General features: G+C 28.9%; 1 non-coding gene across 1 annotated transcript; it reads right to left on the bottom strand.

The window, feature by feature from the left end:
* Positions 1-6633: 6633 nt before the first annotated feature.
* LOC150027228 (small nucleolar RNA R71) lies at positions 6634-6738 on the bottom strand. The gene has a single exon (XR_016522276.1). It is a non-coding gene; the product is annotated as a small nucleolar RNA R71 (small nucleolar RNA).
* Positions 6739-22135: the final 15397 nt, after the last annotated feature.

Below are 22135 nucleotides of genomic sequence, written 5' to 3'. Positions count from 1 at the left end.
GGAAAACAAGATTCGTTTGATTTTATAGAGTAGGTTCGTCACGTTCGTCGTTCGTCTCAGCCGAACTATTCCATTTTTTCAAGCGCGGCTGGGCGCGTGAGGAGGACATCCTATGGAAAACGGACACGTGGTTTACGTTTTTTTTATTGTAATTTGGAACGTGCGCGAGAGTACTTTTGCTACGCGTCGCCTTCGTATGATGAGTGATCAAGATCTGATTACATCACAAGGGGTTGGAGTTATTTATATTGTAATTTGCAACTCATTCTCTTTTAATCACTTCTATGCTTTTCTTAATCATATTATTTAAATATTTATTGGTTAGTTTATAATTAATCTTCTATACTATAATAGATGGTGTTTTTAAATAATAATAAATATCGACATATTTCATATTTCTATTATAATAAAAAAGTATAATTACTTTTTTTCCTATACTAAAGGTTAATAGTACAGTTATTATAGTAGTTTAAAAAAAATTATCCTAAATTTTTTAAAAAAAATATACAATTTGATTTTTTTCTATTAAATTTACTGAACGATGTTAACAAATTATGTGGCACAGAGTGATAATTTTTCTTTTTATAAATAGGTATCACTATACTATTTGACAGCTAACACATTCAAAGAAATAATTTGTTTATTTATTTAATTATGTAAGTTTCAAAGCTTTATTGAAATGAGTTGCACAGATGATTGCTTCTCACTAATTAGGGAAAACATACAAAGAAACCAAGAACTACTTGAGCAACAAGTCTAATAACAAATGCATTTCAAAATCAATAGTGTGCTACACTTTTATAATACAAATCGAAAAAATAAACCTTTGTAGTATCCACCACCCACAGTTTGAACTCCACCCACTGAGTTATTTGAGCTCAAATGAGGAAGGGTTTCTTTAGCTCCTAAACCTTTCTCACATACCATACACAAGAATTTTAGGTTTTGAAAATTTATTGAAACAAATTGGGGATTTAATGTATTTTCATAGTAGACATTTCCGTTGGGACCTAACAAATGCAACTCAATTTAGGGATAGAGAAAGGGGAAATTTGCAATGTGAAATAGGGCATGAGAAAAGGGGAAAATGTGTTGTGAGTTAACCTAAATTAACAAAATTTATTTACTAGTGTTAAACCATGCTCCTAATGTGCTTGAACTCCACGAAGTTGATGTCATTGTTGTTGTCGAAATCGACAAATTTGATCTTGTTGCCAATATCGTCGGGGTTGAGAAAAAAATTTAAAGAGAGTTTTCAGAAATTGAGTTGAAGATGTAGATGAATGTAGTGTCTTCGAATATACATGTTGGGTTACACATAGAGACACGTGGGATGACAATGCCACTCTATATGTCATATAATCATGAGTTAACGTTGTTCATACAATTTAACAAAAGGGATTAAATTGCATACTTTTTAAAAAAAAAGTTAGGATAAAATTGATTGTTTTTTAAAATCATTAAAAAATAGGAACTAAAAAAATAATTATCCCTAAAAAAATTATAATTTTAATATAAAATCTTTAGTTCGATTAATTTTGTTTAAAATTGTTGATGATTAGAGTAAACTAAACACATTTTGTTTGTTAAACAATTATCACATGTATTTGTTAAAGAAGAAATTGATATTAAGATTAAATATATATTAACATTAATTTTTCATTTAATAAATATACATGACAATTATTAAAGATAAAACATGTATTGAGTGACATTAATCATTAATGAAATTTAAACAAAATTAATGGAATTAAGATTTTTGTATTAAGTCTGTAATTTTCTTTTCTTATCATACTAAAATCAAAGTATTTCATATATGACACCCCTATAATCCAATTTAAGTGTTATAATGCCTAATTTAAATAATTTAGTTAACAAATATCTCATCGAGTGTATGATTGAAGAAAAAAAGCAAGACAATCTCTAGAAACATTACAAGAAATATTATAAAATAAGATGTAAGTAATACTTAAAATAAGCTTAATTGAAATTTCTGAACCCAAAGTAGAAGATATGAAGGAGCAACCACACAAGGTAAGGGAGTCTAACAAAGAAAAGAGCATCTTTGAAGTCCAAATTAAAGTCCAAATGGAAACAATTAAACTTTTTTTAAGGGTTAATCAAACAAAGACATAGAAAACATGATCAAGGAGAGGCAAAGGAAATATGAACATCACGAGGATCACATCCTTGATTCTCGACCAAAGAGAAATTATTACAAAGGATAATTGAAATTTTATTATTCAAAATTCCATCTCATTTTCTATTTGAAGTTTTCAGCCAAAGCTTATAGTATTCTAGAATTAGCATTTAAATTTCATTATAGACTCATTTTATTATCATTAGGTTAGAGTTAAATAATCATCTTCATCACTCACTTATTAAAACATTTTATAATATATGAAAATTTTAGCTGTGTGAGAAACTTTTAAGAATTATACTTTACTTTCGAGTCTTATCTTAAATTTTTAGGAGTCAAGATTCTACACGGAGATTATCTTAAAAATGAAAAACTTCTTCAACCGGAAATGTCACACCAAACTTTTTTCATCTCTTAAGTTTTTCCCACATTTTTCTATTTAAATTTTGTCATTGAATTCAAGTTATATTATTATTTATCTTCCATTTTTGCTACCTACTATTGTCATGCTATATTTCTTAGTATTGTTTTATGTTATTGTCTCATACCTTGTTATCCTCATTTGATTAAACTTATTGATTCAAACTTATTATAACATTGGTATGACAATAAGAAACGAAGATGAGATACATATTTTAATTGAAGTTTATGATATTAAATGTTTTTTTATAATTTTTAGGTTCCATTAAGTAAGCAGTACCACATTTCCTTAACTTATGATTTCATATTTACCCATAACCATTTCAATTCATCCATTTTATTTTCAATATCCAAATATAATAATTTTCATAATCTTAATATCCAATGAAAGGCATATAATTCATAACACATCATTTTCATACTTTGCCAAACAGATATATAAACTAGTTACAATATCCATATAATTTCATTTAAATTAAAAAAAAAATCAAGTATAAGGGAAGTTATATAAAATTAAAAGGGGACACAATTTTTATTGAAAAAAAAGGTTTTGTGCATGTTGCGTCATTGACTATTACTCAACGAACATCACTTTTATCTTTCAATAGAGTAAATTTCACTTAATTACAATTTTCATTAAACTAAAATGAAAATTTGTAGAATAAAGACAAATGACTACTCAAGCATGAGTCATCGCTCAATAAACTTAAGAAATTTATAATAGAGAGAAATGGCCGCTCAACCATAGGTTGTTCCTTAATAGCAAGATAGAATAACATACATTCTAAAATACTAAAAAATACATAAGTATAACTTTTTTAGAGCAAAAATACAATATTCTAAACATTTTGAGTATGTACTTAAACAAAACAAGTATAATGCTTGGAATACATGAAGCAATTGCATCTGATAGATGCTGATAAGATAAAAAATGCATATGTTTCATTTAATAGATGATAGAGCGACGTTCTACTTCATCTAATAAGTTAATAAAAGATCACTTAGACAATAAGTATAGACCAAGACTTCAATTTGACATGCATGAAGAAATAGAGAATGTCTTCTATGTATGTCTTAGGAAGATTTGTGCCAAACAACAAAGGTGTTTTTATGAATATACTATGCTTAAATATTTCAGAGAAGAAATATAATTTCCTAAGTGATTACAAATTGATTTTTAATACAAATGTGTTTTATTGATCTAATTCAAAGTTTGTATAAGAAATGTTTTAAAAATATAGTGTATAACTGATTATGTGTTAAAGAGTTTTTTGAAATATATTCACAAGAATATAAACCAAATCTAATTGTGCTCAATTGTTTTAATTTAAGTTAATATGGAAAGTGTTGATAATGTATTTTTGAATCAATATCTAGAATTAGAAAGAGTTGATAATTCAAAAATATTCAAAGATATTGTTCTCAGTGATATCCATGATCTAATATAAAGATTATATTGATTGTTGAGATTCACGAAAGGTTTCTAACTGTACTTTAGGAACATCAAGATGTAGATAAGTCACTATCCAGAGTTTCCATACTCAACGTTTGACTAAAGAAATCATGAATACTGATGAATGAGATTTGAGCAAATCAAGTATTAAAGTGTCGTCCAGTCATGGCTTAGAGGAAGTAGGTCGATAAGTGCCTAATTTTAGTAATATTTCATATTAAAATATAAGCACTTATGAGGATTTATTGCTAGTTTACTTATAAAATAGTCCCTAATTTATGAATTTATAACTTTTTATATTTTTTATGAGTTTTATTTGAATAAGAGCATTTTATTCCCAAATTTGGTGTTAATTGCAGATTTCTAAGGAGGATTGAAGATTTGGAGTAAAGGAGAATGATTTGAGCTAAAAAGAGAAAACTAAAAGGTCATAGAATGGAAAAAGATGCAAAGAAAGATTGAGCCTTTTTTATATTTTATAATTTAGCCCATTAGCGCGACACAAGAAGCAACCTAACCCTAGAAAAATTAGGATAAATAGGGGGCTAGAGGTTCAACCCTAGGATGCCAGATTGAGAGGAAAACACCATAGAGTGAATTGTAACCCAATTGGGAGAATGAAATGTGCTAGAAGTATGTGTGGCTAATTCTATCCTTTGGGATTGAGAGTAATATGCTCAATCTCTTATGTATTGAGGTGATATCTTATATATTAATATTCAGTTCTTAATTGATTATTGGTATTGTTGTTTTACTTTTAATTTTCCGTGACAAATTGAGAATCTTAAATCTGACCAGGAGGTATTTTTAGAGTTTGGACCTAAACAACAATATTTAACATATTTGAGTGCTAGGGATAGACTTGAAATGTTAATTGCCATTAATGTTTGAGTTTCGTTCTAAGTTGTTCTTATAATTATGCGAGGGTTCGATAGTTAGGGAACATTCTTAAGGATTTTATATGCGAGGAATCGATATAAATGACTTTTATACGGGCATCAATTTCAATCAAAGAACTTAATATTGTCATGCTAATCAAAATACATAAGAAGGAGAAAGATATGAAACCTAATTCCTATTTTTCCAACTTGAAACAACCAATTCTTTGTTTGTTTTCTGATTGATCAACACAACTAATTCAAAACTCTTTTTATTGTTCTGTTTTTTATATTTAGCGATTATTGTACTCGATTATTTATTGTGGGATCGATATGTGTCCTTAGAGACAATTATTACTTCTCACAAACGTAGTGCACTTACGTAAAAAAAAGTCATCAAGTTTTTGGCGCCGTTACCGGGGAACAAGTTTGATTTGTTGAGTATAGTTTACTAAATATTGTAAATATTTTAATTGTTTTGATTTGTTTTAATTTTGTGTTTATATTTGTTACTGTTTTTTATTTTGTTTTAATTATTTTTATTTTTATTTTTTTTTTAATTTGAAGATTTGCTGTTATTATTTTAATTCTTATTTTGATTTTATTTGTTTCTATTTATTTTGAGATTTATTTTGATTTTTCTTTGATTTGGTTTTAATTTATTATATTTTATTTTAGTTTGTTTTTATTTTGATTTTGTTTTGTTTTCTTATATTTTATTTTAGTTTTTCTTTTTTTTTAGGTTTAGTTTACGTAGTTTTATTTAAGTTTACGTAGTTGTTATTTATTTGTTTTAATTAATTTATTTTAGTTAGTTATTTACGATTATAGTTTTCAGTTTTATTTTGTTTTAGCTTTATTTTATTTTATTTTTATTTTATTCCTAGTATTTATTTATTCTGTTTTTATTTCTTGTTTTTATTGTTTTCTTTTATTCTGTTTTTAGTTTTTTTTTTTTCTGAATATTTTTGTTTTATTTTCTCTTAGTATTATTTTAGTGTTTGTTTTGTTTTATTTTATCTTTAAGTTTTAATTTGTAGTTTAGGCAGTTATTGATTTTATTTTAGTTAGCTATTTAAATTCTTGCTTATTTTTTAATTTTCGAAAGAGATATATAAAATATAAAATTTCGGTTACTACTTGTGAATTTTTCCTTCTAATCCTTGCATTAGCTGCTTTTATATGGTATTGAGAGGTCAAGTTCCAGAAGACCACTTTCTATTTGAAGCAGAAATTGAGAAGGTGGCCAGAAAAAATTGAAAATCAAAGGCAAAAGAGAATCAAGAAGATAATAGAGAGGACTCTTCAACATCTTTTTTTTTCATTGATATTTTTCAGTAGAATAACAACATGGCGGGGGAGGAAACACCACCTCCTAGGAGAACTCTTGGAGATTACGCCATACATCAAGGGCCTAGACACTTTTCTAGCATTGTAGTGCCTGCAACTAACAGGACCTTGGAGATGAAGTCTGCATTCCTTACCCTCATTAGTACCAATCAATTCACGTCGATGGATCATGAGGATCCTCATACACACTTGGCTACTTTTTATGAATTGGTGGGAACTATGGGTTTCCAATAAGGTGATCTTGAGAGTGTATACATGCGTTTATTTCCTTTTTCTTTGGTAGGGAAAGCAAAGGAGTGGCTTATATCTCATCCTAACCAGAGTTTAACCAAATGGAAGGATGTGAAGGAAAAAAATTTGCAAAGATTTTTCCAAAATCTCTCATTACATCAATGCTAAGTCTGAAATATCTATGTCAGACAAGGAGTAGAGGAGTCTTTCTGTGAGACATGAGAGAGATTCAAGAGGAAGCTGAGAAAATGCCCAAATCATGGGTTTCAAGATATTGCTCAACTGAGCATATTTATTAATGGTCTCATGTCAAATGCAAAGATGCTCCTAGATGTCGCGGTTGGTGGCACAATGATGGTTGTTGATACAGATCAAGCAACGAGGATTATAGAAGCTTTGGCCACAACTGACTATCAAGCTCAACATGATAGACAAAATCATCAGTAAAACTCTCAAAACTGTTTAAGGTTCACACACTCACTTGGTTTAAATGGTCTCATTCCTTTTTGTCTTGTCATGATCTATTCTAATCAATCATCCTGTTAAATTTTCATGTATCCTAATTTTAACTACATTTGAATAGGGATTCAATCATATTTTCTTTTCTAACATGTGTCTAATTCATCTCACTATTTAATATTTAAACACAAATTCTTTTTTCCACAATTCAAAATTAATATTCTAGTTCTTTTTTATTTAAAAAAATAAACTAAAAAACAAACAAATTAAAACTGAAATTTATTCAAGAAAGATAATTCAAGACTTAAAACTAACAAACTAACAAAACAAGAAATTTATTCAAAATAAGCAATAAAAACAAACTAAACAAATAAGCAAATAAACAGAAAACAAAATAACTGAAAAATAAAATAAATAAAATAAGACAAAATTCAAATAACTGAAAAGAAAAGAGAATTAGAAAGATAAAACCATATATTTGCTCAGTCCTCTCTTCTTAAGAAGTCATCCAACTTTTTGTTAAAATCTTTATCTATAGTCTTGCTTCATTTGCTGGATCTACCCCTGAATAATAGAACTTGTCCCCAGGTCAAAATAAATAACCTGCAAAATGATTAGAAGGCATATATGATTTTTTTTATATTATTTAATTTTTTTATATATTTTTTAAATAAAATCAGCAAAGGTAATAAAACAACATAAAACTGAAATGTGGATTTGAGTTGCCTCCCAGTAAGCGCTCTTTTAACGTCATATAGCTTGACGAAAGTTTTTATCAAGGGGAATAATTATTCTGCTTGACCAGAGCTCTTGTTATCACTTTCATTTTTCTTGTATATGGCTTTTCCACTTCAATTTTTCCATCCAGCTTTAATTCCTTAATGACCCACAATTTTTTTGTCTTCTTCATTCCTTTCCCCCTACCTGCACTGAGCATGATAGGTTGTCCTGGCTGATATTCATTTTCTTCCACTAGCTTTCCTTGATTGTTCCGGTCTTCTTTTGCCTTTAACTTTCATGATGAGTAACATCCTCCTTTGGCTTTGAGCCCTCCAAAAGCTCACCATCTTTTGATATTTCCTGTTATCTCCCATTCTTATCTATAATCCAGTTAGTTACATCATCAAAAAGATTAAATCTTACCTCTTCATCATGAGACCTTACTCTAAGTTCTCCTTTGTCTACATCCACTATAGCAGTCTTCATGAAAGGTCTGGCGAAAATTAAAGGGACTTCCTCGTCTTCTTTCATGTCCAAGATAACAAAATCTACCGGAAACATGAATTTTTCTACCTTTATGAGGACATCTTCCACCACACCATAAGGATGTTTCACCGTTCTGCCAGGCAATTGTAACTCTATCTTAGTGGGTTTAACCTCCAAGTCACCTATCTATCTTAACATGGTTAGTGGCATCAAATTTATACTTGACCCTAAATCTAATAGAGCATTACCCACAAATAAATCACCCATTGCCACAAAAATAGTAAAAATTCATGGATCCCTGAATTTCTTTGGCAAGTCTTTTAGCTTCAAAAAATTGCTTTCAACTTCCGGATCTATATCTCTATCTTCAAAACAATATATCTTCCTTTTAATTCCTTCAAAAAATGTCTTTTTCTCTGGCCATCCTGCAAAATAATTTTTTGGAAGCAATTTATCAGGAAATAATCTTTTCTTTTCTTTTCTTACATGCATAAGAGAATGAAATAATTCTTTTGAAACTCTACTCTCTACAACTTCACATTTTTCTCCCTTTTTTCCAATTTCTCCTTTTTCCTTCTAAAAAAAGAGGAGTATTGGAGTTAAACACTGCAGATGCATTGCTAGCTCAAAACAAAATTCTGACACAACAACTTGAGTAACCGACCACACAGATGACCCAATTACCCTAAAAGTTGCATGTTGTTCAATCACTCCAAAGTCAGAATGTACCTCTCAGGTGTGGTTTTTGTGGAGGTGATCATCCTAATGGTCACTGTTCTTATCAGAACAACGCATCTGAAGCTGAGGTAAATTATATGGGTAATCAAGGAAGGCAAGGCGGTTTTTCCAACAATTATCCTCAAGGTTGAAAAAATAATCAAAACTAGAATTTTGGATGGAAGCAAGACTATAATTCATCCAACAAGCAAGGGCCTTTCCAACGACAACATCAATCGAATTCTCCATCTATTCTTGACAGGATGAATAAAGTGGAAGATGTTTTGTCAAAGACTGTGAGTGCACAGGAAAATAGTATGGCTTCGATTAGGAGCATGGAAACTCAAATAGGACAACTAGCTAAACAAATGTCACAACTCACACAAACTGTAGATGGGAAAATTGGCCAATTCTCAGCTAACACTACCACTAACCCCAAGGAGCATTGCAATAACATCACTAATGAGGGTGATGAGAAAACCAGAGAAGAAAATGGTGAGATGGTGAAGATTGAGAAGGAAAAAGGAGAAAATAGAAAAGAGGGAGAAAAATGTGAAGTTGTAGAGAGTAGAGTTTCAAAAGAATTATCTCATTCTCTTATGCATGTAAGAAAAGAAAAGAAAAGATTATTTCCTCATAATTTGTTTCCAAAAAATTATTTTGCAGGATGACCGGAGAAAAAGACAATTTTTGAAGGAATTAAAAGGAAGATATGTTGTTTTGAAGATAGAGATATAGATCCGAAAGTTGAAAGAAATTTTTTGAAGCTAAAAGACTTGCCAAAGAAATTCAGGGATCCAGGAAGTTTTACTATTTTTGTGTCAATGGGTGATTTATTTGTGGGTAATGCTCTATTAGATTTAGAGTCAAGTATAAATTTGATGTCACTAACCATGTTAAGACAGATAGGTGACTTGGAGGTTAAACCCACTAAGATACAATTACAATTGCCTGACAGAATAGTGAAACATCCTTATGGTGTGGTGGAAGATGTCCTCATAAAGGTATACAAATTCATGTTCCCGGTAGATTTTGTTATCTTGGACATGAAAGAAGATGAGGAAGTCTCTTTAATTCTCGACAGACCTTTCATGAAGACTGCTAAAGTTATAGTAGATGTAGACAAAGGAGAAATTAGAGTAAGGTCTCATGATGAAGAGGTAAGATTTAATCTTTTTGATAATGTAACTAACTGGATTACAGATAAGAATGAGAGACAAGAGGAAATATTAAAAGATGGTGAGCTTTTGGAGGGCTCAAAGCCAAAGGAGGATGTTACTTGTCATGAAAAGTTAGAGGCAAAAGAAGACCGAAACAATCAAGGGAAGCCAGTGGAAGAAGATGAATATCAGCCAGGACAACCTATCATGCTCAGTGCAGGTAGGGGGAAAGGAATGAAGAAGACAAAGAATTTGTGGGTCATTAAGGAATTAAAGCTGGATGGAAAAATTGAAGTGGAAGAGCCATATACAAGAAAAACGAAAGTGATAACAAGAGCTCTGGTCAAGCAGAATAATTATCTCCCTTGATGAAAACTTTCGTCGAGCTATATGACGTTAAAAGAGCGCTTATTGGGAGGCAAATCAGTTCACATTTTAGTTTTATGTTGTTTTATTACCTTTGTTGATTTTATTTAAAAAATTAAATAATATAAAAAAAAAATCCTATATGCCTCCTAATCATTTTGCAGGTTATGTATTTTGACCTGGGGACAAGTTCTATTATTCAAGGGGGCAGATCCAACAAATGAAGCAAGACTGTTGATAAAGATTTTAACAAAAAGCTGGATGAATTCTTAAGAAGAGAGGATTGAGCAAAAATATGGTTTTATCTTTCTAATTCTATTTTATTTTTCAGTTATTTGAATTTTGTCTTATTTTATTTTTCGGTTATTTTGTTTTCTGTTTATTTGCTTATTTGTTTAGTTTGTTTTTATTGCTTATTTTGAATAAATTTCTATTTTGTTAGTTTTAAGTCTTGAATTATCTTTCTTGAATAAATTTCAGTTTTAATTTGTTTATTTTCTAGTTTTTTTTTTTCAAATAAAAAAGAACTAGAATATTAATTTTGAATTATGGAAAAAATAATTTGTGTTTAAATATTAAATAGTGAGATGAATTAGACACAAGTTAGAAAAGAAAATATGATTGAATCTCTATTCAAATGTTGTTAAAATTATGATACATGAAAATTTAACAGGATGATTGATTAGGATAGATAATGACAAGACAAAAAGGAATGAGACCATTTAAACCAAGTGAGTGTGTGAACCTTAAATAGTTTTGAGAGTTTTACTGATGAATTGACAATTGTGGTTGCTTAATTTTTATTTTTGTTGTATCATAAAAGAGCATGAAGATGATTGAGGCATTTGTTTGTGTTAATTGGGAGCCAAAGCCAAAAAACCAACCTTTATATTAGAATTCCAGTTTTTTTATATCCCCTTTTGGGCAATAAATTTTTGTTAATATTGCACCTTAATCTTTAATGATATATTTTCCTACCCTTTAGCATGTTTAAGGAAGAAGAACATATATGAAATACATATAGAAAATGGAATGGTTGGTTCTGATTGTGAAAGGTCAAAAAGTTGAAAATAGGAATAACTTTTTCCTATTATTGAAAAAAATAGAAGAAGAAAAAGAAATAGAAAAGAAAGAAAAAAAATCATCATGAAAATCATGAAAAGTCAGAAAGAAAATGAGGAAAAAAGACATCGAAAGAAAGTGGTGATTAGATAACATATATGTTCTCTATAATTGAATTGTAGGTATGTTCTTCTTCTTTAAGATGTGCATTTTGTTATCTAAGAAAAATCAATATTTTTTGGAAGCCCAACCTCATTACAACCCTGGAAAAGACCTTAGGTTTCATGTTTCTAATATGTTTGAGATTTGAAGATTAAATGAAAAGCAATTGTGATTTGTTATGATTTAGTGAAAATAAAGAGAAACACTTACATGTGAGCATATGAGAAGATATTCCTTGATGAATTGTCATTTGTTTGTTTTGATTTGATCCTAGAAGATGATTGTGTATATATTTTTCTATATTTGAATTTGGAAGCATAATAAGTTTCTAATTTGATTTGTTGTTTAGTGAATTATGTTGTTTGATATTTAAATCCAAATATATTCATTTACTTTGCTTGAGGACAAACAAGATTCTAAGTTGGGGAGACTGATAAGTGCCTAATTTCAGTAATATTTCATATTAAAATATAGGCACTTATGAGGATTTATTGCTAATTTACATATAAAATAATCCTTAATTTATGAATTTATAACTTTTTATATTTTTTATGAGTTTTATTTGAATAAGAGTATTTTATTCCCAAATTTGGTGTTAATTGCAGATTTCTACGGAGGATTGAAGATTTGGAGTAAAGGAGAATAATTTGAGCTAAAAAGAGAAAGCTAGAAGGTCCCATAATGGAAAAAGATGCAAAGAAAGATTATGCCTTTTTTATGTTTTATAATTTAGCCCATTAGTGCGACATAGGAAGTAACCTAACTCTAGAAAATTAGGATAAATAGGGGGCTAGAGGTTCAACCCTAGGGTGCCAGATTGAGAGGAAAACACCATATAGTGAATTGTAACCCAATTGGGAGAATGGAAGGTGCTAGAAGTATGCGTGACTAATTCTACCCTTTGGGATTGAGAGTAATCTGCTAAAACTCTTATGTATTGAGGTGATATCTTATATATTAATATTCAGTTCTTGATTGATTATTGGTATTGTTGTTTTACTTGTAATTTTTCGTGAAAAATTGAGAATCTTAAATCTGACCGAGAGGTACTTTTAGGGTTTGGACCTAAACAACAATACTTAACATATTTGAGTGCTAAGGATAGACTCGAAATGTTAATTGCCATTAACGTCTGAGCCTCGTTCTAAGTTGTTCTTATAATTATGCAAGGGATCGATAGTTAGGGAACATTCTTAAGGATTTTATATGCGAGGAATCGATATAAATGACTTTTATACGGACATCAATTTCAATCAAAGAACTTAATATTGACATGCTAATTAAAATACATAAGAGGGAGAAAGATGAAACCTAATCCCTATTTTTCCAACTTGAAACAACCAATTCTTTGTCTGTTTTCTGATTGATCAATGCCAACACAATTAATTCAAAACTCTTTTTATTGTTCTATTTTTATATTTAGCGATTATTGTACTCGATAATTTTTTGTTCCTTGTGGGATCGATGTCCGTCCTTAAGGACAATTATTACTTCTGACAAAAGCGGTTTTAACAACATGACACAACATGACAAAAGCGGTTTTAAAATCATGACACAACTAAAGTTTCTTTAACAAACGTCTCCTGCATTTATGGAGACACAACATGACAAAGATATGATTGGAGAATTAGTCACAAAGAATTTAAGGTTTAATGTTCACATTAGAGATTTGAAAGGAAGCAATTCAAATTATTTCACATGCTCAAAGATGCGGAAAATCAAATCAAAGCAAATGTTGTCATATTCAGCGTCTAATGAGAAGAAGATGATGAATAATACACATCATTGAAGAATATGATAAAGATACTCAAGATTAAAATATTGAAGTATCAACATTCACATTTGGACAAAGAAAAGAAACAATTCAAATTACATTTAATGTCCAAGATGTAAAAGGATCAATCAGATTAAAGAACTTCCATATCTAGTGTCTACCGACTTTGTGAACAAGAGAAGAATTTAAAGCTTCAACGATCACTATCTGAAATCTATATAAAGACCTTGAAGATGAAGAAGACAAACACGAAACATACAAGAGACCACGAATATAGAACGTGACAAAAATATTTAGTGTGCATAATCTTACTCTGTTTGTATTTCATATTTGTTGTTCAGAGCACTTATACTTTGGGGAGTGAGCCATACATTATAAATCATTCACTGCATGAAGATGACTTTGTGCGCTTCCATTGCTACTCTCTGATTGAGAATGTTTCTCACTTGTTGAGAGGTCTTAGTCTCAGAGGGAGATTGTTACATTAAAAATACAACACCCTAAATATTTTAATTATTTGCTTGAACAAAACAAGCCTAGTTCTTGGAATACATGAAGTAGTTGCATTTGACAAACATTGATCAAATAAAAAATGCATATGCTTCATGTGGAAAACAATAGAACCAAGTTCCCCTTTGTCTGAGAAGTTAATTGAAGATCACTCATACAATAAGTACAAACCAAGACTTCAAGCTAACATGCATGAAGAATATTCTAAAAATTAAGTTTGAAGAAATAGAGAATGTCTTAGTAAGATCTACACCAAGCAACAACGTTCAAACATAACTTGGGAGGGATAAGAGCTAAATCTGAAATGACTACCAACTTCTCTGACATGTTTAGTTTTAATTTTGGCACAACTAACTATCATGTACGATGTCTATTTTTAACTAATGTTTAGTGTAAAATGATCTGCTACCGAGGAAGATAAATATTATTAACTATAAGAGAGGTTGTGTAAAGAATATAAGTGAATTTAATGTTCTATGTTATGCATTTAATGTTCACAACTACTCAACGACCAAAAAAGGGAATGCAATAACTATTTTCTAAAATCTATAAGAAGACATGCTTCGAAGAAAAGAAAGTGAGCCATACTTTGCAAGTGCTGAAACTTTGCTGAATTTTTTGTGTCCTAAAGCTTTGTAAGAGCATTGTCCATCTTCATTCTTACCTACTAGTTGAGAGAGATCAAACCTTGTATACATCGAAAGACAATACCCTCTCTAGTGAGCAAAAAGTAGTGATTTGGTGATCACTCAAGCCTTATAATTGTATTGACCCAAGAGCAACTAGTGTAAAAAATACTTAGTATTAAGCTGGGAAGGCTAGTGTCAAGGATACTAAGTGTTGAGCCAAGAATCACTAGTGTAAAAAATACTCAATATTAGTCAATAGTGATTTAATCAAAGAGAACTCAATTGTACTTCGCAGCAGTAGTCATACTTTATGAGATCAGATGAACCATTATAAAAATATTGAGTATCTTTTCTTTCTTTAATATTTTACATTGCATATTATTCTAATGTTTAACTAACTAATGAAAGAAGTAAAAATTAAAATTAATTTTACAAAAATTTCTCACATCTTTGATTTATACTTATAAAAATTTCTCAACCCTCAATTCTTGCTTGTGTTACTTTTTTTTAACAAACTTCAATTCAATTTATATAATCAACTTGTTAATAAAATAACACATTTGTATCAAAATCAACTATGAAAGTCATGTTTATTTTTCAAAATTAAACTATGGCATGTTTTTTTTTTCTAAATATATTTTATTCATTACAAATCAAAATATATTAGTCCAAATTTAATTTGAATCAAATATTCAATCTTTCAATCAACATAAAACCTTATTTTGTACATTCAAATACTCAATCCAATTGTCACAACAACTATAATATCCAAACATAACATAATCAATCAATAAAAAGTTACGTTCAAACTAATAAAACTATAAAACTTTAAGGGTTTATACAAAATTTGTTTACTTATCACATACATTTTATCTTATTAAACATAAAAACAATAATTAATCTCAAATCTAAAAAATGTATAAAAACTCATGCATATTTCTTAAGTTTTTCACTTATATAATTTCAATCCAATAGGAAATTTCAAATTAAATCTTCAAAATATCATTTTCTCAAAATAATTTAACAAATTTAAGTGGACTCTCCTTTCCTGTTTTCACTAGTTCTATATATAAAAAAAAACTCCTCATAACACCAATACAAATTAAAAAGTCATAACTTATTAGTTAAAAACCAAAAATATCATTATAGACTTTGATTAACCCAAATTCATGTTTCCCAATTAATTACACATTCATATACAATTTCATCTTGATGCATAACATATCAAATTTTTAGGGCAAAGAAAAATTTATTCTAATTTAAAACCTTTATTCTAATTAAAAACTTGATCTAATATTTAAAACTGAAAATAAATAAAAAAAGTATTCAAGTCTGAAAGTTATAGGGAAGAGAAAAGAAAAAAAAGTTTAAAGAGATAACATTTTAAATAAATAAAAACATAAATCAATTTTAATATATATATATATATATATATATATATATATATATATATATATATATATATATATATATACACACACACACACAAATAGTAGGAGAAGACAAAAAAAATTCTTTATGGCATATCAAACACAATAAATGAATTTTAATAAAATCGGTTATTTATGAACATAATACATACATAGTAAATCAAAGGATATACAAGAAATTCCAACTAATATATCTAACTCAAAAAATCAAAAGATAAAAATTTAACTTTTTATGCAAATAAAGTAATACATATTAATCTCGATGAATTATCAATATTGGTTGGTACAAAGATATGTGTTCTTTAATTAAGTAATTCATATTTAAATCTTAATAATACCATTTTAGATACGAAATAATATATTAAAAAAATTAAATCTTATATATTATTAAGGTCTTCAATTTTTAATGATAAATAATTCCATCATGATTATAAAAAAAATGATTTAACTTGGAGATTATATACCTATGTTCACATTATATTGGAAGGATTATTGTAACAAATAACAGAGAGGGAAGAGATACGGAAAGCAAAAGGAAGTTGCATGAGAGAGAAGAGAAGGAAAACTGAATATATTATTTAAATGAAGGAAAAGAAATACAAGACTTTAATAAGGTGTTTTGTAGATAATAAACAAGTTTTTTTGTTATTAATAAATATTCCTCTTAAATTAATGGTGGGATTGGGATACTGAATGAGTGAAAAGAAGTAGTCAAAGACTTGGTAAGTATATCAGTAAATTGAGTGGTTCCAGGAATATGCGTAAGGTTAAGTTGCTTTTGCTAAATAGAATCACATACAAAGTGAAGATCTAAATCAAAATGTTTGGTCTTAGAATGCATGACAAGATTAACAACAAGAAGACCAGTTCCAAGATTATCAATATATATGGATGGAGGTATAATTTGAATACATAACTCATAAAGCAGATTGTTTGTCTGCTTGATTTCTGCTAGAGTTGTTGTGATACTACAGTATTCAACTTCGATTGTTATCCGTGAGACTACCTTTTGTTTGTTGGATGCCCAAGCTGTAGGATTGTTTCCAAGAAAAACTGTATGCCCACTGGTGGATTTTTTATGATCCGGAAATGAACCCCAATCAACATCGACATAGGCTTGAATATTAAGTTGGGAAGACTAGCGAAGGAGAAGATTATGAGTCTGAGAGCCTAGAGGTAGCGAAGAATTTGCTTTACAACTTTCAAAATGATGTTGTTGTGGATGATGCATAAATTGGCAGACTTTATTGACACTGTAGAGTTTGGGACGTGTGATAAGAAGATACTGTAGGGATCTGATGACAAAGCGATATAGCAAAGCATTTTCAAAGGTTGTAGTGCCATCCTGAGATAGGCGAGTAGAAGAAACCATGGGTGTAGGCTGAGATTTTGACAAAGTCATGCTTGATTTATGTAAAAGATCTTTGATATATTTATTTTGTGAAAGATGAAGAGAACCATCAGCTGTCCACGAGGTTTCTACACCAAGGAAGTAATTAAGCTTGCCAAGGTCTTTTAGGCCAAAATGATTTTGAAATAAGTGTATAAGAGACTTGATAGCCGCATAGGAACTTCCTGTGATGATTATATCATCCACATAAATGAGGACAAACAAAGTAACATAATTTTGACACTTAATGAATAACGAAGAATCAGATTTAGTAGATGAAAATTCAAAAGAAGAAAGGACAGTACTCAACTTCTGAAACCATGATCTTGGGGCTTGTTTGAGGCCATAAATTGCTTTGTGTAACTTACTAACACGATTGGAGTTTGCATATTCAAAACTAGGGGGTTGAAGCATGAAGACATTTTCTTGCAAATCAATATAAAGAAAAGCATCATTAATGTCTTTTTGATTAATATGCCAATTATATGATAAAGTTAGAGTTAGAATAATGTGTATTGTAGTTTGTTTGACTACAAAGACTAAATGTTTCAGAATAATCCAAACCTTCAAGTTGATGAAAACCTTTGACAACCAACCTCACTTTATGTCTGTGTAAGGTTCCACCAGGATTGTATTTATTTTTAAAAACCCACTTGTAGCCAATAGGTTGAATGCCAGGAGGTAAAGTAGTCAAGGACCATGTTTGATTTGCACATAGAGCTTTGTATTCTTCATGCATGGCAAAATAACAGTGAGGTTGTTGAAGAGCATTTTTAACTGTTTTGGGAACAAAAAAAGATATGACAAATGTAATGTAGGTTTAGGTTTGAATATGCTAGACTTCCCACGAGTAACCATTAGATGGTTGTTTTTAATGAGACCTTGAGACGACATATCTGCAAAAGGGGTTAGAGATAGAGATATAAACAGAGGATGATTGGTATCATTAGTGATATCAGAAGAAAGAGTAGCAGTAGAAGATGGTATTAAAGGTAAAGTTGATGGATGGGTATAGATCATATCAAGATATAGTAGAAAAATGTGATATAAAGGAAAAAACATTTTTATCAAATAAAACATGATGACTGATATAAAGTTTACCAGTTGGTGAGAAACATAGGTTGTCTTTATGTGTAGGTCTATAACCAATATGTAGTAGAAGGAACTATTAGAAACAGACATAGGTGTTGGACCCCAAATATCAAGAAATACAAGTTGAAGAGGTGCAGTAGTCACAATAGTAGGGTCAGAAAATGGGAGTTGATGCATTTTGCCAAGCACGCAAGAGTCACAAATTTTTTGATTGATATTGTGAGCAACATTACAATGTTTCAATATTCTATGAATGATATTAGCATTTGTATGTCGAAACAATGACGCCATAATTTAAAAGTATATGACAAAGATTTAACAGAAGGAAGAGTTAACAAAAAATTAATAAATAGGAACAAATTCATCAAACACATTAGACCATTTTTAAGTCTTCCTCGAAGTAATATTTCCTTTGTTTCCTTCTTTTTGACATAGCAAAGGTCAGAATAAAATTCAATAAAGACATTGTTATCGTGAGCAAATTAAGAAACACTTAAAAGATTTTTTGTAATATGAGGAAAATGTAATAGTTGATTTAGAGAAAAAAAAATGAAGAAGAAGAACCAGTGTAAGTAATTGAGCCGATATGTTTAATAGGCAAGCCAAGACCATTATCCATGGTTACAGAATCAGAACCTGTGTATGGGATTTTGTTGGTGAAAGTTGATTCATCATGTGAGATTATGAGTTGCGCCACTGTCATAATAGCAAAGGCTGTTTGGGACGAGTGGTGGTGCACCGAGGATTCACCATTATCAAAAATTGAAGGAGAAAATTTAGAGGTAGTACCACTTATCACAAATTGAGATGACCTGTCATACTTATGCCAACAATTTTCGGCATAAAATCCAAGTTTCTTGTATATCTAGCACAGAGTTTTGTGAAAATTGGAAGGTGACTACAAAGCATTCTTTGAATGATATTGTTGGTTGGAAAATCGTTGTGATGGTTTGGAAACGGATGAACGAGATTGTCCACGACCTAGTTTGTTGAAACAATAAAAACGTGAGAAGGATGAGACGAAAATGTTATGAGCTTGAATACGATTCTTAGTAGAAATACGTGTCTTTTCAAAACGTTCCTATTGAATTATAAGAAGAGTTTCAATATCTTCAAAATATATGGATCCAACATTGATATAATGGAGGTAATGAAAGAGTTGTAATCATGAGAGAAGCCATCCAAGATTGCTTCAATACGGTCTTCAAGCAACCAAGATTACTTCAATATTAAAATAAAGAAAAAAATACAAAACTTTTATAAGGTGTTTTGCACATAATAAGAGAATTTTCTGTTATTAACTAATAATTATAGATTCATATTATAAAACTTGAAAAAAAATTAATACTTATTAACTAAAAAATATCTGTGAAAACAATAGTGTCGTATTCTGCTTTATTTTGTTTTTTTTAAAGAAAAGTAACAATCAATCACTATTTAGTTTAAATATTATTTTATTTTCTTACTTTTTTTTGAATATATGAGGTCACCATAAGACTACGTTGATGATAGATTTCCTCATAAAACTTTTTTAGTTAATGTATCAAAAATAAAATAAAACATTTTTAAAAGATATTATTAATATTTGTACACGACAATGTTTTTAACTTAGTTTTAGATGTGCGATAGTGATGTGAATATTAAATATATATGATTTTTTTTAAGAAAATAATATCTGAAATATCAGATATGTTTAGTTATATTAGGAAGAAAGAAAAAAAAAGGAAAAGAATGTAGAATTTTATTTGAATAGAAAGTAAACAATATAATCCATAAAAATAAATTATTCTTTAACAATTCCTCATGGAATATATATATATATATATATATATATATATATATATATATATGGTAATTTATTTTTATAAATAATTTAAATTTTTATAGTATAGGAAACAAACTATACTTAATACTAAAATTTATCTTCAATGACATGTTTTTAGTCATGTTCATTCGTTGCATTGTTAAGAGGTGTTTCTCAAATTTTAACAAAAGTTTTTATCAAGTTATTATTTTCATGATAACCTTCATGTAACTCAAAACAATATATATATATATATATATATATATATATTCAATCTTTTATTAAGATATTAATGTAAGACAAAACAAAATATATATATATTTTTTCAATCTTTTATTAAGATTTATATTATTAATGTGCATGAATACATTACATTAGTTTCTTTCTTTTTGTGGTTTTTAAAACTCAAGAAAGTATGAATGATGGTTATATGTAGATTTACGAAGACTACTTCAAAATAAATTATATTCTAAACTTCAAAAGTAAATTATATTCTAAACTTAAAGTAATATAAATTTACTCAATGATTGTTATAATTTACTTAATACTAAATATATTTATAAACAATTTTTTTTTTGAATGATATGAAAGACATATTGAATACCAATCTTTATTTGGTCACCCACTTAAAAAAAATTTATTACTGCATATTAAGGAAATAATAATTATCAAATTATATGCAATCATTATACGCAATTATATGCAATTATACACAATTGTACACAATTAATGATAGAATCCCATTATTAGTGAATTACATTTGGAGAGAAAGTATCTATACACTTGTATATATTTCTTATACATGGAGTGATGTAAATACACACAAGTTCTTGATTCACCTCCATCGCCATTAGACGCTTTAGCCTTTAGCTAGGTCTTGAGCATCCAAGACACACATCATGCACTTCTAAAATACATGTACTTTGCCTCTACCATACTCATGCGTTAAAAATAATACTTGAGCCACAAGTTATATCCCTTGACATTCTATCCAATGTTTAAACAATATACTTCCAGAAGAAAGAGACTTTAACTATTTTAAAACTCTAAATACTTAGAAGAAAAGAGAACAGAGACTCAAAACAACAAAGATAGACTCGATTCTATATCAACTAAGCAAACAATTCATACCCATTTTCATAAGAAATTTTGGATACAAAAGCTTGATCAATGAATTATCATGTGAAACAAACTCAACAACATATCCTAAATAACATAACTATGATTTAACCTTATGAGTATCACAAGAAAACTCAATAATCACATTAATTTTCAATGTCATTTCTAAAATCAAATATTCTAGATTTTCTCTAAAATTTTCAATATATAACACAACCTAGGTTGATTCTCAGAGGACACATACTGATTGCATTTAATTTTTAAGAATTATCATGTACAAATTAATTTGGGGAGTTTTGAAGCAAAACATTAGTCAAAACAAATTAAAAATGCAACCAATAAAAGGAAACAAATTGGTAAAGAAAAAAATGGTAGAAGATAAAAGGTTAATCCACAAATTCAAGAACCAAAGAATTTCTCTTATCATAGTTCTCTAAACATTCATATCCAAGTTTGAACAACTAACCAATTCAATTAATCAAGTAAATTAGTAATATGAATCAAATAAAAAATATCATTCAATCTAATTTGTATCTAATTATGTAATCAACATTCAATTGATTCATAATTTGATTTCTAAAATTAGAATGAAAGTTACAATCACAAAGTGAAAATCCAAAACTAGAGAGAAGAACAAAAAATCTCAAAGCGTTAAACAATCGATGCAAAACTCAATTTAGATTTCTTAATCTTGATTATGTGAAATGATCCTAAAAATTTAGTTCTCCATGGATGATTAACAAAAAGCATAAATGAGAGAAGAATAGGAAGAGACACTTTCAA

Source organism: Phaseolus vulgaris, chromosome 6, assembly GCF_051622355.1.
Source record: "Phaseolus vulgaris cultivar YP4 chromosome 6, ASM5162235v1, whole genome shotgun sequence".
Lineage (NCBI taxonomy): Eukaryota > Viridiplantae > Streptophyta > Magnoliopsida > Fabales > Fabaceae > Phaseolus > Phaseolus vulgaris.
The sequence above is the reverse complement of the archived record's forward strand: the minus strand, read 5'-3'. Positions and strand labels throughout refer to the sequence as shown.